Source organism: Mycteria americana, chromosome 1 (assembly GCF_035582795.1).
Source record: "Mycteria americana isolate JAX WOST 10 ecotype Jacksonville Zoo and Gardens chromosome 1, USCA_MyAme_1.0, whole genome shotgun sequence".
Lineage (NCBI taxonomy): Eukaryota > Metazoa > Chordata > Aves > Ciconiiformes > Ciconiidae > Mycteria > Mycteria americana.
Window position 1 is genome coordinate 193,222,913 of NC_134365.1, and position 18,057 is coordinate 193,240,969.

Genomic DNA, 18,057 nt, shown 5'->3' on the forward strand with positions numbered 1-18,057 from the left:
GATATTTTAAACAAAAAACTTGCTGGTAACTAGCAATTAATGAATCATTTTTTTTCCCATTTAAGTTATCTTAAAGCTAGTTTGAGCATATTGTAATAGATTTAACCTTTTGGTGTGAATGTTAATTTGTGCTTTTTGTTGTTTTTTTTTTTTCTTCCTAGGCTACGGTTAAATTCTCCAGACTTGTCTGACAGCAGGAACTGAGAAAAGCAGTACAAAGATGTCCTTCACCTTCCTTTTTAATTTTCTTGACAAAGCTGTGCGCATGCACTCGCTTTTTTTTGGGTCTTTTTTTTCTTTTTTCTTCCTTTCGTCAGAGTTGGCAGCAGACAGAGTATTTTCCTGTACAGGATGTTTGCCCAAGGTTTGCAGGTTATGTGCTGCTATAGATAAGAACTGTGCCATTGGAAATTTCATTACTCTGAAGTGCCAAATTCACTACACCATATAATCACAGCAAAGACTCTTACTTACATCATGTTGTGCTTTCGGTTTTGTACAGTATGATCTGTAGAAGAAGAATTGTTTTTTAAGACTATCTGTTTTGGTCCAAGAAAAGTTTATAAACTTTTGTAAGAATACTGTGATGATCTCATGCCCTAAGTAAGTTTAGCCTTTGTTGATGTTACCTGTGTTCTTATGAATTGAGATAACTGTGGACTTGCCTTGCAGCAGTACGAACTGCATTATTTTACTCAAAATTGCCACACATTTCATATGGGAACAGAATAGCCTGTTAAATATGATCCTACTAAACTCACTGACTATTCAGAGCAAACAGTAGGTTAAATGCCATTTGATAAGTTAACCTGTATTCATGTAAATTTATGCAAGAATATATCTGGATTTCATTGTTAGACTAATGACTTTATTGTTGGACTTAAGATAATTTCTGGAATACTTTCCAAGCTATTTTTCTTATAATTAAAGTCTACTTTTGTTACATAGGCAACTTAAAAAAAAAAACAAAAACAACCAAACAAACTGAGATCTGGCATTATTCATAATGTCTTCATTTTGTACAGTATTTTAACTGGATTAAGTACATGTTTTTATAAATTTACCTAGCACTTGGGAGTGCTAATAAAGGAAAAGCTTAATAAGTATCTTGAATACAAAACATTTCTGTCCCTTTTTTTGTTGTGTGATGTATAAATATAGACAACTTTATGTTTAGGAAATATTTAATCAGTTTTATATATGCATTTTTAGAGATGTCATCTGCTTCTACTATCATTTTAACTCTGACTACCACAAAGTGTTAAGTATTCATTGTTAGACGCTTGTACAATGCTTCACGTTTATATTTATTTCATGGAGGTCTCATAATGTTTGTGCACTCAAGAGCAGGACCTTTTGGAGAAAATCCATTATTTTAGAAAAATTAATGACAACATTGTCATTTGTCTTAATTAGCACTAGTTTTAGGGTCTGTCAGTGTTTCTGTTGTAATGCAGTATGTCTGAAGAGGCAAAAATGCTACTTTTCAGTGGGAGGCTAAAACTTTTGTGATGCCCTATTACAGGGCAAAACGTTCCTGTTTTTTTAAATAAGAAAGATAAAGTAAGTGGCAAAGTTATACAAATACACAAGCTTTGGGGTAGGGGAGAGCATTAATGATAAAGGCCTTGTTCCTGTGGAAAAACCTGCTCTTGTTGGAGTAGGCACACTGACAGCTACCTGAGCATTTTCAGGATTGGGTCTTGGATAAATGATTTCTGATTTTTTGTAACCGCATGATGCAGTTTTCATGGATGTGTGGATAACAGGCCTCACCTGTCTTTTCACTGGTTGCTACACATCATTTGTGTTATAGAAATCCTTGGAGCCTTTTTTATGCACTGACAGGATGAACAGTTTTTGTGCTAGGGCTGGCTGTTGTGAAGAAGGGGAGAAATAAATATTTTTCACTGATTTTTGTTTTGTCTACATAGCCCACAACTGGAAAATGTTCTAACTGAAACATATGTTCCCTGTAGTGATGGCGTGTGGTGGAGAAAGAAATGGGATGTGCCAAGAAAATGAAATTTAGTAACAAGCCATATATTTAATGATCCTGTTACGACTTTCCTAAGGCTCTGCAATGTATTTATTGATGTGCTAGCATTTAGCTCCCTGTTGGGCTTAAATCACTACTAATTACAGCTGGTCCTACTTTTTTAGATATCCTATTACGGTTGTCAGCAGTTCCAGAGGTTGATGTTAAGCTGTCCTGTGATACAGGATCTCCCTCAGCGTGAAATCGGTCTTTGAACTTCTGTTGAGCAAAATGAAATGTTCTTAGTGCCGAAGCCTCAATGAAGCAGCCTGCTTTTACAGGCAAATATCTCTAGTAGCATCTTCACCATCAAATTCATAGTCTTTAAGACTTGATGGTAAATCCTGGCAGTGGAACACGCGGAGGGCTCACATATGGGTTTCTGAAGATCCTTCTTTCTGCTGCATGTGCAAAAATGTTTGCTCCCAAATGGGCACTGATATGCATAGGCCAAAGTAGTCATAAAATTCACCTCTGCATGCAAAGAAAGCAGTACTTAATGCTATACTGCATGGGGTTGCAGCTGAACATGCTACATTTAACAATATACCTCCTGTTTATTATTTACTGCTACTGTATAACTTCCTGTATACAGATATTTTCTTCATTTCCTTTTATAACTATGAATAACATAAATGTAGCCGTTCCTTAATTACAACAGTCTGTAGGAAGCCCCTTTTAGTTATTGTGAGAAAGCAGTTGTAGATAATCAGAGGTTTGGGCTGTGCGGTCAAATTTCTTTTCTTTTTTATTTTTTTTTTTTGTGGTGCCATTCTAATATTTTGCAATTGTAACTCTGGAATACTGTGAAGTCTGGTGAAGGGGCATGTTGTCTGCCTTGAAAACAAACATTATGTGACCTCTAGTAATAAATCCTTTTTTAGTAAAAGTACCAAGTTTCTGGAGTAACTTAGTTTGTCAGAATTGTTGTAAATGATTGGTTTGTGAATTGTGCAGATGATCTTACCTATGCAGCCTTGTTTTTGACTTTTCTCTGGTTTGTACTGTTATTAAAAGTTTATTGTATTATAGAGCTGTTCAGATATTTTAAATATAAAGATGTATTGTTTCCATAATATAGCTATATGATATATGTTTAGGTAGTAGATGCATTAATTGGAAAGCTCTGCTTTGATAAACTGACAATTTGCCTACACTTATAAGCAAAAGTCATATTGCTTATTATCGGCTTAAGTCAACAGAGCATCCCTAAGAAGAGAAGTTAAAATTGGACCAATTATAAAACAGTATAAAATTTGCACTTGTTAAACCACTGGATGTATGTTAGTACTTTTTTATTTTTTTACTGATTTGAAATTCCTATTTTCATTATGAAATTGCTAGGATCCTTAATTTATGACTGATTTTAAATAAGGTATTCTCATTATTATTATTATTTTGGTAATCATAATGTAAAATGCAGCATGGTTTATACAAGCAAAAAGCAAATTACTTGGCATTAAAACTGGCCTCCTTTTTGAGGGTATTCCACAAACCAGCAATATTGTGAGAGATTGGCATGTACATACTGCTAGTTCCACTTGCGAGTGGTGCGACAGCTCTTCAACGCTTCACTGCTCTGACTTAGTCACGTTGCAAAATTAAAATTCATACGTGGATATTTTCAGAAAAAGTGCCTGATGTACTTCTACAGACACACGAGAACAATCCCTGACCGTTTGTTGTATAAAGCCATAAATGTATATAAACTATGTTTAAAAGGTTTTGTGTCCTTTCTTGTATACGGAGAATGAGATTTGTACCAGGATTCTACTTGTGATTAGTAATCCTTCTACTCAGACGTTGTCGTAATCACTTTCCTTACCACATAATCTTTTTAGCGATGATGATCCCATTTGGACAATCCTGATGGCATTAGCAATTTTATACGGAAAAATACCTCGTGGTACCAAGTCTTGCCTGACAAGATGATACCATATTAACGAGCAAACACTAACTGCAGAATAGTTAACAAATTTTCCATTACTTGGTATAAAGGAATTTCTCTCTCTTGGCATTGCTTCTGGAATTGGAACTGTAGCAGGTACAGGAACCTAATAGGGCTGTGTTACCAGTGTTTTATCACAACATAGTGTGCTAAAAGTAACTTGTTTACAAGTCTTTGAGACTAAACGCAAGAAGAATCCATGCCTGACTCTTAGGACTCGCGAGAGATCTTTGTGTGGAGACGCTTTGTTACTGGAAGCTGCATTAGGCAGCATCAGACTGTGTTGCCAGTGCTTCAACAAGCCTAGTTCAGAGAAAATTACAAAAAAGTCCTGAAATCCTTTCAGAATGGGTATTTGTAAGTATAAGCTCTTAATAAAATTGCTATGACATGAGATGGTAATTAGTGTATCAGAATGTTATGTAATACATTGTTAAAGAAGAAAAAAAAATGGGACGCTAACATCCATCAAACCGTAGGAAAGAATTAGTCTTTTAGTCCAAATTACATGTTAGATCCTAATGCTATTAAATGTGGGAGGGAGCCGGCTCTGGAGAGACATTTTTCTCTTCACTCCGCTCCCCCTGTTAAAGCGAGATGGTTCACAAAGTCCTCTCGGCCCTCTTTTCCCTTGTTTCGCCTCTTGCCTTCCTCTGCCCCTCCTGCCTTCCTGAAGCACGTACCTTTTCTCAGAGTAAGAGTTTTTTCTTTGCTGCACATTTGGGCTATATAGGCCAACCTGCACGGTGCTGCTCCTTTCACAGCCAGGCTTTACGCTGCAGCGGCAGGGTGCTGATGTGAGTAGAGAGAGCAGGAATGTCTAATTTTTTTTTTTTTTTTTTAATTTAGATTGTGTTTCAAAGCAGAGCTGGAAGAAAGGAGGAGAGGCTGCCAGAACAGACAGCCAATAACACCCACGCCACAGTAGTCTTGTGAGGCCCAGATCCCTGCTTGCCTGCAGGTGGGGAGGGAGAGGGGTGGCAGAGAGCAGGCTTTTAATGAATTGCTGGCAAAAATGCCAGTTTGATCTTACAGTGAGCAGAGGTAGACCTAAAGAGCATGAAAGAACGCAAGAGTATCGTTGCACATAAAAATAGGAATATTTAAAGACATTTGAAAAATAGTTTTCCCTTGTACTTTGCAGTTCCATCTTTATTTTAGCTTTGCCCTTTTTTCTTCAGTGTACGTTTTGGAAGGGTTTTTGCACGTAGGGGAAGCTGAGGATATCTTCACCGACATTTTGAAAAGCCTGACTTCTGGAATGGGAGGGTTGTAAGATCCAAAGATACTCTCTTTGGGTGTTCGTGAAGCCGTTGTTGGAAAGGATGCACATCTAATTGGTACATGACTAGCTCCTGCTGTCGGGAGAGGTAGTCAAAGCTTGTCTCTTGGAAAGGGACTGGCTAGCAATTTATGCCAATCTGGCAACAAGGGATTTGAATCTGCTGATCAAGCACAGAAGCCTCAAAGCATCCTTGTGCTCTGAGCCAGTTCTGCATCAATGTAATAAACATGTTTTTGTGCAGAAACGTCAGCTATTGATAATCCAATTAAAAGTACAAATAGCATTCGAAGTTGCGGCCTTTTATTGTGCAGCTGGTGTGCAAAGATGGTCTTTGTGAAGACCCTGAGAAGGAAGAACTTGCACTGAGCAGTGCCTGTGGTCATGCCCACTGCTGGAATTGCATGCAAATCCCTGTTCATTACCTGGTGATGTTTTGCCTGGGGTAACGTCCTGGCATGTGCCAAAATGATAGCTAAAATGTGGAGGCAGGGACAGCGCCCCATCTTATTTTGTTTTATGTTTTTCTACTTGCTGTTGGACCCTGGGGCATTCAGGAATTTTGCATGTATTTTTTGCGAGTAAACTTCTTGCGTGGGTGTTTATCACTGAGATGATGGGAAAAGGGATGAGGGCTTCATGCAGTACAACTGGAGGAACACTGCAGGAAGCTTCTGATGGGTGTAATAGGGCTGTGGAGTGAAGAATCTGTCAAGGAGCTTGTTCATAACTTGGAACCTCAACATTTTACATCTTTGCTGTGTGCTCATCTACAGTTGCTCATGCCATCCTTAAATGAAGAAGCCTTTCCAACTGGTTGCTTTTCCTTCTCAGTGCCCTAGAGTGACACTACCTGAGCAGACAACTGCCCTGAGCTTGCACAAGAGCTTTGCTGGATTTGCAGGGAAATGTGGAGTTTGGCAGGAATGTCTAAATTGTTTCTGAAATACTCAATCAACTTCAATTTTGATGAAGTCAGAGGAGTTCATGGAAAAGCCCATTATAGAAGTGCACGTATATACATTGGAAAGGGAGGGGGGATGAGAAATTCTGCAGGTATAATGAGCTGTTTCTGGGATGATGAAGCAGGGCAAGTGGTTGCTTCGAAGGGCAAAGGAGGGTGGATTTCTCTGGGGTAAGGGCTCACAGTAGCAAAAAAAAGAGCTTCCTTTCTGTTGGATTTTGAAGTTGTGTCCAGTAGCAGCCACAGATGGCACAACAGCGTGGGCTGTTTTCTTGCTTGAGTCTTTTTGACCAGGTGAAACCAAGTGATGAGCTGTGAAACCCTGTGAGAGCTGGAGTCTCATTTCGGGAGTCCAAATAAGTTACCACTTCCTGCTCTTACCTTTCTTCCCCCTTCACCCCATCAATTTACGGCACTTGAGAGGAGCGTTACTGTTTGGGGTTTTTTTAAATGTGTTTCCACCCTGCTCAGAGGAGTTGGGCTAGGCAAGACCTTGTGTCCTTCCTTCAGCCCCAACAGTGATGGCTGAGCTGTGATAAGGAAGTTCTTTGCCTCCTCCTCCTCCTTCTTCAGCCCATACAACAGACCTCTCAAATTAACACCTAAATGAGCCCCAAAGCCAAAGTTGTTTCATTCCACGGATGACTCCAGGAGACCTTTGAGGTGGGAAGTCTTGTTGGCCTGTGGCTTTTCTGCTGGGGGGCTTCTAAATTGAAAATAGCCTGGGGGTGGCAGGGGAAGTCCTGGAGAAGGGGCTTGTCTTGGGGCCATGCAGCTGCTCCACCAGTGGCCCTCTCCGACCCTGCTTTGGTGTTCTTTAACCCTTGCACTGAGCCTTGGTGGTCTGCAAGGCAAGGCTTTCACAGGAGGGCTTTCTGAGCAGGGTTTCCACAGCCCAGATGTCTCATTCTGCCACAGGCAAAGTCTGCCGGTGTAAGCCCATGTGTCTGAAAGTTTATTTTCACCATAAAGTAAGAAGTGCCGCCCTCCCGCCTACAGTCTCCTTGAGCAGCTGGCTGTCTTAATCTCAGTGGTCCTGGTGTGGTAGGTACAGCAAGCCAAGAGCCTGCTGGTGACATGAGCAGCATGCCAGGCAGATGGGACTAGTATTGACTCCAAAAATAACATTGAATAATAATATTCAATATAATTATATTGAATATGCTGGACTCCAATAGTGCTGTGAGACCCATTGCTTAAATAGGACTGAGTGCCAGATAAAGGAAGTAAAAAAAGAAAAGATGATGCTGGTCTTTGCAAGGGGTCCTAGCATGATCAGAGGAGCTGGGTTTGACTTCCACATGGGGTAACTTCACAGAATGTGTAACGTAGGCTTGGTAACAGTGTGGAGTGGCTGTGTCCCTGCTGGAGGGAGCTGGAGGGAGCCACATTCACAAATGTGGCTAAGTCAGCAAGCATGGGGACACAGGTGATCAGTGTAACCTCTTTGTATTTTCAGTGGCTTCAGAAATTTTCCTCATGGAAGTTCCTGAGACAACTGGGAGGTAATGGAGGTCCTCTCAGTACCTACACAGCTTTAAAGGGTTGGCCATCTGAGTGCGAGTAGGACGTGGCTTTTCCAAACTGGGGAAGCTGCCACTACCTTCCTTCAAGGACCTGTGCTGTTCAATGAGTTTGAACAGCGATCAGCAAAAGTGGTTGGTGACCTAAATCACTCAGTGTATCATTATACAGGATAGCGGTAGGATTTCTTGCAAGTCTCAGCTCACAATTAACTGACAAAAGACACAGTAGAAATAAGAGTAGGGGAAGAGAAGGGAAAACCTCTGTTGTGCTATTTCTTACATGCAAAATGCACCCATATTGTAAATATTGCGCGCTGTTTGGCTTTCAGAGAGGGTATTGCAGAGCTACAAAGAGCCAGGAGCAGAGACTGAATAGAAGAGGGGTCAGTGAGGGTGGGTATAGATGAGTAAGGTGATAGAGGTTTGTAAAATTGTGGATGCTGTGGAGAAGGTGAATAGGAAATGATTAATCAGTATTTCTTGTGACACAATTGGGGGCACCCAATGAAATGATCAGGCAGCAGGTTTAAAACAAACAAGAGGAAGTACTTTTTCACACAGTACATAATTAAAATTTGGAACTCATTGCCACGGGATGTTGTGGAGGCCAAAAGTATAAATGGATTCAAAAAAGGATTATACAAATTAATAGAAGATAGGTCCATCAGTGGCTATTAAATACAATGGTCCGGATGCGGCCTCTAGCTCAGGAAGTCTCTAAATGGCCAGTTGCTGGAAGCTTGGAGCATGTATCAGGGAAGGGATTACTCAGTCCGTGGCCCGTTCCTTACGCTCTTTTCTCCTACGCATCCGCTGCTGGCCACTATCAGGGACCAGACATTGGTGTAAGTGGACCTTTGATCTGACCTTACAGGGGTGTCTTCAGATTCTTAGTTGTGCTGGGAATAGGTACAGCCAGAAACAGCTGCCCGACACCCTTCTGTGAGGAGGTTTCACACATCCATGTGTCCCTTTCCAGTTCTCTGTCAGTGGTCATGGACTGGCTGTCTCTGTGTTGGGAGTCTTGATACCTTTCCCTGGGAGGCATCAACTGAGATTGTGTTCTCACTGTAATAAGCTGCAATGTAACAAATACAAAATACCTGGTTAGATTTATAAGCTTTTAGGGCAGAAAAAAGTGCACAAGGAAGACGGAGCAGGGAGAAACAAAATCTCTGTTCTTCCAAACAGCTCTTCCCTGTCAGCTCTATGGAGGCTGTGCTCAGGGCCGGGATAAGCTAGTGTGTTACAGATCCCAGCCTCCCTTCCACACCCATGACTAAAGCACTACTTTTTTTTTTGCTTTTGTTGGCAGGTAAGGGGTTAATGTAATTCATGTGGGCATGTGAAAGCTTTCAAAGATAGTCAACAGTGATACTGGACAGTGAGCCTAGCAGAACCGGTCTAGAAGTAATGGTGTGCCAGTGGTAGCAGCTTCTCCAGTGCTGACAGCTGAGGTCAGCCAGAAGAGAAATGTGTGTGAAATATGCAGTTTTATCTCTTTCTAAATATTTTAATGATGTAGAATGGAGTTCTAGTGGAGGACAGAACAGCATTTTCTTGCCGGATCCATAGTTTCAGCTCTTTCCTTTGTCTGTTAACAGAATGACACGAGGCTTGTTAACTCACTGTAACTGATTAAGAAATGCTGACCTAAAGATGCAAGGAAAGGTAAGGCTTGTTATCCTGCCTGTAGCTGAGACAGCCCATTATAGGACTTCATGTGAAGAGACACTGAGTAGACATCGCAACTGAGTCTTGAACGCCAGCAGCTATAAATACTGGGTGAGAGTGAATTTATGCTGTAGCTCACCAGTCAACATGCAGGAAATCACAGACTTCACTCAAGTGTTGAAAATATAATGCTAATGGACTACCATATGCATTGCAAACGCAGCTTCCTTTCCTTAGATCTGTGTCCAAAGCTGCTTCCTCTGCAAAGCTTTGAAATGTGAAGTCTGATCAATGCTGACTCTTCTCAAAACATTCAAAAAGAATTTTTAAGAAAGCTGTCACCTCTGTATGTTCCCCTTCAAGAGTGAGTGGTTATTTTCTCTAAATTTCCACCATTAAAAGAAAATGGAGATAGCTAAACCTCCATAAATGCAATCTGTAAGTTGTTTAAATTAACTTAGTGTTTGGCACCTCAACTGACTGAAACCTGGACTTTTTAATGTATTTCAAATTGAATAATATAGAACCATGTGTTTTGTAAAGCATTGGTTAGGCTTTATTATCAAGCAGATCCATTCCCTCTTCCCTGTCTTTTCTCACCCACCTTCTCCTTGGCGATAGGTTTGGCAATGGCTTAGTGGCACCCAAATCATGGGTGCAATGTCACAGACTGGGCATCCAGAGCTCCTTCCTGTTATGTTGGCATCTGTTATTATTCAGCGGCTTCTCTTTTACTCACTTTTATTAGTAGTGTTCACAAGGTGTGAAGCACTTTCCAAACATGATGAAAATATTCCTGTTCTGAAAAAGCTTGCAACTGGCAATTTGTATACGCAACGGGTTTTGTATGAGCGGTTTTGAAGGCAGCTATGTCTCTCCTCAAAGTTTCCTCGTTTGTCCTGAACCCTGTTTTGGCTGCATTAGCCATTAGCAGCATTAAGATGTGTTGAGGTCATTATGAGAGCTTCAGGAAGCTCTCTGCCACTCACTCCAGAAGCCGTGCAGATACTCTGAGGCTATTGCAAATGCAAAGTGAAACATGTGAGCCTACTCCCTCTGAGTACACTTAATTTGGAGGTGGTTTGTATCAACTTTTAAATTTTTTTTTTCTTTCTCACGTGCAATGGTCTGGTGGTATTTACACAGTCAGTTACTGCAGCTGTGTGGAGAACTGGTAACTTCTATTCAAGCAGAAGTTGTGACTTCTTGCACCTTTGGCCATGTAAAGGGAACCCACAACCCAGCCGACCATGACAGTTCCCTTACTCACCATGTTTCTGTGCATCCTCATAATTTGATTGAGGAAGGCCTCATAATTCCCTAATTTAAGAGGCAATTGCATACCAACATTACCGTTGCCTTTTGCACCTTAGCTAACTGAGCGATGATACTAAGCTGTTTCTGGCAGCCAAGGGGATGAAATCCAGCTGGCAGATCTGCTGGTGTGGGGTCTCAGTCAGGCAGCCCTGCTCGCTCTGCGTTTCTGGTGCTGCCGTGCTAATTGCTGGAATGTGACTCCTACCCACGGTGCGAGGGGCGAGCATGAACCCTGGCAAACGAAGGCTTGCCTAGCCCACTGCCAAAGCCTTAGCTGCCCCCAGCTCTGCAGACTGCTCCGCTTAGGTAAGTCAGTCGCTCCTCCAACACAAGCGCTCGGGAGCTGCCCACCAAGAGCCCTGAGCCCTCCCTGCCGACTGCTGCATGAAGGGAGCAGTCCTTGCAGGGCACGTGATGGCGTTGGTTTTCTGTTTCCTTTTTAAGGATTTAGTTTACCCAGTTGGAAAACACTAATTGAAGGCAGTAGGTAGGATGGTGTCCAATTCTGTGTGTTCAGGTTCTCAGGGACTCTGGTGGTGCTGATATAATAAATCGTGCTCAGCACTGGGAACCACGGGCAGACAGCAGCCATGTGTACTCAGGGTGCTCTCTGTCTGTTGAAAAAATGACCCACTTCTCCAGGCGACTCTTGTTTTTTTTAGGGGAGTGCTGTTTAAAACTTTAAAAGTGTGATATTTAAGGTCAAGATGCATTTATCATGTTTTAAAATTATTTCCTTATTGCTCAGCTGAGAACGGATTCCGGTATATTGATAGGAACAGGTTTAATGAGAAGGGAGGGGATTTTGGACTTATTTTTCTCAAGGCAAGACAAAAACATGTCTCTGATCAGCGAATTTAAATAAAATAAAATCTGTATTCCTGCATGCTCTTTTGGATTATAGACAATTCTGAAACACATTTTAGCTATCTATTTGAACAAGGCACATCTTAGTTACTAGGTTTGTGCGGAGAAATAGTCGACTTGCTTTTAGAATGACACAGTCTGAAAGAAATCCAATAAAGTGGAGCACAGATATGAACATAGTCCTTGACGGATGATCGAAATCAAGAGGTGCTAGACTTCTGGGTAGCTGTTTTTTTCCATGTTCCTATGGTCCTCCCCTCTTTGAAGAGATTTGTACTGCTACTTATCAGCATTGTATATGGCAGAATGGGGCCCCACTGGGCTGGGTGTTGGAAAAACCTACTCCAGGAAATCATCTCTGATTTGCAGCCTTTATGGTCTTTGTTGTGAAAAGGGAAGCAGGGTGGGAAAAGGGAAAACAAAGAAATGGATTGAGTAGCATGCTGCCAACCACTGTTATGGTCTAACTCTTTCATATTTGATTTTAATGTGTTTAGCAATAGAGAAGGTAAGGGGAAAGAAAACCAAAAGGACATGAGTGGCAGAAAGGTATGGAGGTAAATGAAATGGGATTGGGGAGGAGAGGTAAGGGCCAGGTGGAGAAAGAAATGGGACAGAGCAGACTCAGTTGCTGGTCAGTGCAGAACAGAGCGAGCTGGGGAGAGTTACCAGGCATTCGAACCAGTGGCTGGGCAAGACATCCCTGGTGGGAGAGTTACTGGGGTGCAAAGAGCCAGCACAAATTGCTGGAGGAGCATGATCTCAGCCACACGTCCAGGCAAAGCAGCTTCTCCGCCAGTATGTCCAATGTGGCAGTGTATGCTCTTCATGCCAAAGCTGATAAAGTACCCAAAACAATGCGCTTAATGGAGGTATTCATAGCTGAATGAATAACTGTATAATGTTATGGAGTGTGTTAACAGTCCTGTATAAAATGAATAGTCTAGACTACATATGGAGAGTGTTTGGCCACCAGGCTGCTGGGGACCATGGACTCACAGCTCCTGGAGGAGTCATTAATGGTATTTGTGTGGCTGATCAGGTGTGAACCATGAAAGTAAACACATTGTCAGTCAGTTGCTGGAAGAGTCTTGACACCGGGTAGAGCCATTCTCCGTGCAGGCATGGCACCAGTGGAAACAAAACGAGGCAGATGGCAATGGAAATAGAGATTATTCAGAAATGAAAGCAGTTTGAAAGACGAAACGTTGCCTGAATCCCTAGGGCTACAAGCAGGGATATATCTTGGGTTTTGTTTCCAAGATATCAAATCTGTTCTCAGATTTTGCTAAATACATCTTTGCTTGCTGTATCAACTTCTAATCTATCACCGGAGTTCACAGGATCAGGGTGAAGCAGATGAATACGTGATGTCTAGGGAGACAGTCTCAAGAAAACGGTGGGTGCAGGCACCCCTCAAAGACCTGTTGTCAAGGCTGTGTGGGGCTGGTTTTCTGCCAGTCTTCATGGAAAGTGGAATTAGGATTCATGTAGTCAAGTGCTGAGTTTTGGGATGGGGCTATTAGTGGTCTGTGCAAACTGGCACTCACCTGCAAAAACAAGCAGCTGAGACACACCTTTCAGCTCCAGCCAAACCCAACGCCGTCTGTGGCTCCACACGAGTGACTGCAGAGCGTAAGAGACTCCGGCTACTTGTAGAGTAGCGACGTAAGAGACTCCTGGCCCTTTTGCTGACCATGCAGGGCAGCTGCTCAGGGAACTGGCTCAGGGAGCTGAGTCAGCCAAAAAATAACTTGCCAGAAAAGAGGTCCTGGGAATTAGGGAGCTGGAGAAGAGCAGCTGTGGCTAAGAGATGGAGCTATGCTAGGTCAGCACTTCCTCCAAAGCAAGGCACAAGGAAACCCAGGCGTTACTATCCAGCCTAAAAGGCAGGTGCCGAGACCTACACCAGTGACTGTGCTCGTGAACACAAGTGAGAGAGAGCGCTGGCCAAACAAGGAAGCTTTCACTTTTGTGAGAACCCTGAAGGACCATGCTTTAAATATTACTTTGCCCATGACCGCCACATCTTTTTCCTCTGCAAAGCCAGATCTGTTTGATTAAGATCACTTGGAACAGTGCTCCTGGTGCAGAAGCTTTGGAGTAATTTGTTCTTTTTATCCCTTTACTAACCTATTTTGGTTGAGAGTGAGCTGGTTGGAAGCTAAATAAATGCTGAAGCTGAAACCTTAAAACTGGAACACAGTTGTGAATTTAGCAGCTTAAATTTTCCAATTAATGCAGTCAGCCCTGTCTGACTTGGGGTCTAAACTTACTCCTGGCATGGAAACTCCCCAGTGCTTGTTCTTCCAATGATGGTCTGGGAAGTCTAGCCCTGTTTATGGTGCTAGCCACCATATTCCCATTTGTTTGAGAGAATTCACGACAATTGACATGCCCTCTCCACCTACCCTCTCACCCTCTGGTGGCTCTAGTCCACAGTTTAACCCCCTAGAGAAACTAGTAGAAACCAACAGATGCATACTTTGCAGTATAGAAGGATTTCTAGAGGCCCTTTACTTTTAGACATGGATGGATCTGTGCAAAATAAGACTATCCATACGTAGTCTGATGCTCAAATTTACTCACATCTCATAATTCTTTTGGAGAAAAAAGTGTTTGGAGAAGAGGACTGAGGCTTTTTCCTCCTCCTATTCCTTCTCCGTCCCATCTTTAGACTGTGCAGTGTTGTTATGTTTTTGGAGCCTGTGGTTGGTGTGCCGTGGATTTCACTTTCAGAGAGTTCAGCTTCTCCGTGCAATGGTCAAGCACTCCACAACCAGGTGTAGCAAGCTGCTGTTCCCAGTCTAACGACCTGTTCAAACATGACACTGTGATAAGGCATGAGCATGCCCATAACACATGATACTTGGAATAGGTCACTGTTGGGATATTTTGCTGTGCTTTTATTAAACTGGCTGATGTCCTCAGTTTGAACTGTCTGGTTCTAGCAATAAAACTCAGCAGCTGTGAAGTCTATCAGGTGCTGAGGGACCTTTGAGCATAGGTTAAGCCCAGTGTCTTTAGGTCTGAGATGTTCAGCTTCGGAGACTTCATGCTATAAAACTGCATTTGTTGGAAAATCTAAGCTGCTAAATCCACAAATGTGTTCTAGTTTTAAGGCCTCAGCTTCAGCATTTGTTTAGCTTCCAGCCAACTCACTCTCAACTGAAATGGGCTGGTAAAAGGAAAAAAAAAAAGAACAAATGACTCCAGAGCTTCTACACTGTGTCCCCAATGCCATGGGGGTAGCTACCTATTTCACAGGAGATTTTAGGAGCTTAGTTAATGATAGTTCTGAATGCTTTGAGTTCTTCAGATGAAAGCACATATATATGCCTATATGTTGTTTCTACAGAGGCCACTTACTTAAGCTAGAGCTTCCCTCTCACCTTGGTGCACACGGTAGAGAGGAGGTCTGTGTGTACAAGCGCCTTGCACAGGAGAACTGAAAGAGCCCTTTGGCCATTCCCTGGTATTTCTGAAGAACTGAGTCCATAAATGCAGCAGGTGTTTGAGCTAACTTCAAGTTTTGGGTTCAAAGCAAACACGGGAAAAAAATGCCTGAAAAACTCCTCAGCTTGCGGTATTTTTTGTCACCTGCCAAAATACAGAAAGCAACCAGACGTCCTCTGTTCTGAGCAACTTTTCTTAGTAACACTATCCTCTCTCCCTGTGGTGGCTCGACCATTTGTTAGTGGATTGGATTCTTGTTCGGCAGCTGTTCTGATTTGGTATAACAGTGACCCGACAAATCTGAGCTATGTGCTGTATGGAAAAACAGATTTCACTTGGTAGTTTGAAAATCGCCATGTCACTTTCTGTTTCTTTTCCCATTGCTTTATTATCTTTGTTCCTAGGGCTGCCGGGACAGTGAGAGTCCCAGACCCAAGCTAGCATGGACAGGTTAAGCTGATTATTTGCTTCTTGGTCACACATGGAACTGTAATAGCCCTTGGCTGGGTTTCAGAAAGCAAAGGTGTGCAATTCCGTGGCAGCTCCACCCCAGCCAGAGATGAAGGAATTATTCTCCCTAATTTACAATAGCGAGAGCAAGCGTTCCCTCCCACAAAGTTGCAACACAAGACGTGAACTGGCCTAGCTAACTCCTGCTTTTCATTCGGCCTCTGCTTCGTGCCAAGGCGGAACCTGAAGAGCAGAAAAACAAGCAACTGGTGTGAATGTTGTTATTAGAGATGCTAGGCTGGCCTTTGTAGGTATCTTTAAAAATCTCAGTTTTTACCAGGAGCATGGACAAACCAAGAAGAAATGCTGGCAAGACCTTATGTAAGGTTAGTGAGCCTAAACTGACAGTGCTTGCAAAACAATTTAAATGGTCTTTTTTGATATGTTTCTGCTGTTGCTCCTGCCTCTCTGGGTTGAGGGAAATGGTCGCTGCTTCACAGAGGATCAATAAACTGTATCAACAAACCTTGCCTTTTTTTCTTATACTGTATGTTGGCAAACTGGTGACTCTTCACCCCTGCCAGTGTCTAGGTGGAAACTGCTACTGTTCTAAAGCAAGGGGCTGCTTGGTAAAGAAAGACACCGACAGCGTAGATCCAAGTGTACTGGCCTGAACAGGTATCTCTAGCTTGCTCATTGCTGATCAAGATCCAGGCATAAACGTAAAAACTCTCTGTGTGTGTGTGTATACATACACACGTGTTATATTTTACATATGTGTACACAAGCACACATACAATGTTTATTTAAGCCTGCATAACATAGCCATTGTTACATGACAATGTAAGAAAGTGAAGAAAGTGAAGAAAAACTGATGTTTTTCTTCACTTTTCTTCACTTGTTTTTCAAAGTGAAGAAAGACTGATGGTGTAAATAAATGGAACTGCTCCTGTGAAGAATTCAAGCTGGCTTGCAAGAAATTTAGCCAAGCGTAGATTGATGGAAGGCCAGAAGGAAGCACTACAACAGTGCTGCCTGACCACCTGCATAATGCAGGTCTTGGGACTCCTCACAACAGCAATACACCTTCTGACCTTAATTTAGATGCCATTGCTGAAGGAAAATCTACTCTGCCTCTTGGTACGTTGTCCCAGTGCTGTCAAAAGTGAATCTGACTCCCAGTTAGGCTAGGCGGGTTCTCTCCCTCTCAACTTCAGATCTCTACAAAAGGGGTATCTAGATTCAAGCTTGTTTTCCTCCACCCCAGATTCTCTCTCTGGTCAGTGAAGAGATATAGGCACTTTTGGGGTATGATGTATCTCATCCGAAGTTAGACGTCTAAAATGGGCATAAATGAACTGCATCCTGTAAGACCCTATTTTTGTCTGTTGACTATAAACAGAGTCTGAAGTAACCAACCCTGCTGAAGATGCTGCACCAGTTGCCTAACCTCTGCCTTCAGCCTTTGAATCTTGTCCTCATGTTTTCTGATAGAGTAGATGAATTTCTGTTCCCTGGTAAAGTGCTGTGGTTTTCTCTCTTAATCTTCTTCGAGGAGCAAATTGGAGTGATTGGCTGGAATCTTCATAAGGCACATAATTAAAACCCTTTAGTCATTCTTTTGAGTTCCTCTCTGATTTCCAGTGTTCCCCTTGACATCAGAGCTGGGTCTACTGAACCAGCAGTAGTCATATGATTCCCACCATGGATTTAGTACAGATCTGTTCACACATCCAAAGACTGCATTTGTGTTTTGGCCGAAGTGCAGCACTGCAAGTTTGCTGTCAAATCATGACCCATGATCTGTCAGAGTCATGGATGCCTGAGTGGATCCTCTGCCTGTGGAGCATGCCTTAAGACAGTTGCTTGATGATTATTGCCATTGACATTTTGACAATACCATTTCTGATTAAACTTATCGTGCATTTTATTGATTTCTTCATCTTCTGTCTTCCTGGTCCAAATGTTAGTGCCCATCAAAATACTTTATATATAGTTAAGCAGTTCTACCACCCCTATTACTGCTTGAAAAACTGTGTAATGTTAGGACATCAATTTAATCTGATAGGATTTATTTTCCATAAATCCATGTTGATTATCATTAACTATATATAATTCTACATCGTTCTCAATCCTTTTGTCAATCGCTTTGTTATTTTACTAGTGTCAGTATCAGACTGATAGAATGGAGTTGACCTATTTGTTTAGCCTTTAGCCTGGGGTACTAATATGACATTACAATTTGTCCATGCTCTTCCTCTTTTTCCAGTTTTCTTCCACCCTTGAGTGCTGAGGGGTTTTGAAGTCCTGATGCACCTCTGTCTTCAGCTTGCCTGGTACTTGCCTAGTACAGCAGTAATATTCTGAGTGGAGTCACACAGAAGTTATGGCATGACGGAGTCAGAAATATAAGCATTTGGACTATCTTGATTATCTTACTCCACAAACATCATTGTAGTGTTAAGGGTTTTCTTCCTTTGGTAACACAAAAATGTTTGGTGGGAAGCTTGGAAACTAGGCTTTAAAATGGGAAGT

At 42.1% G+C, this 18,057-nt stretch overlaps 1 protein-coding gene across 1 annotated transcript in view; it reads left to right on the forward strand.

Moving 5' to 3' along the window:
* The window catches only part of FOXO1 (forkhead box O1), a 64,380-nt gene extending 63,405 nt beyond the window's left edge, over positions 1-975 (forward strand). Inside the window, exon 3 of the mRNA XM_075490290.1 lies at positions 162-975. The gene's annotated coding sequence lies outside the window, so the exon portion shown is untranslated. The remainder of the gene's footprint in view (positions 1-161) is intronic.
* Positions 976-18,057: the final 17,082 nt, after the last annotated feature.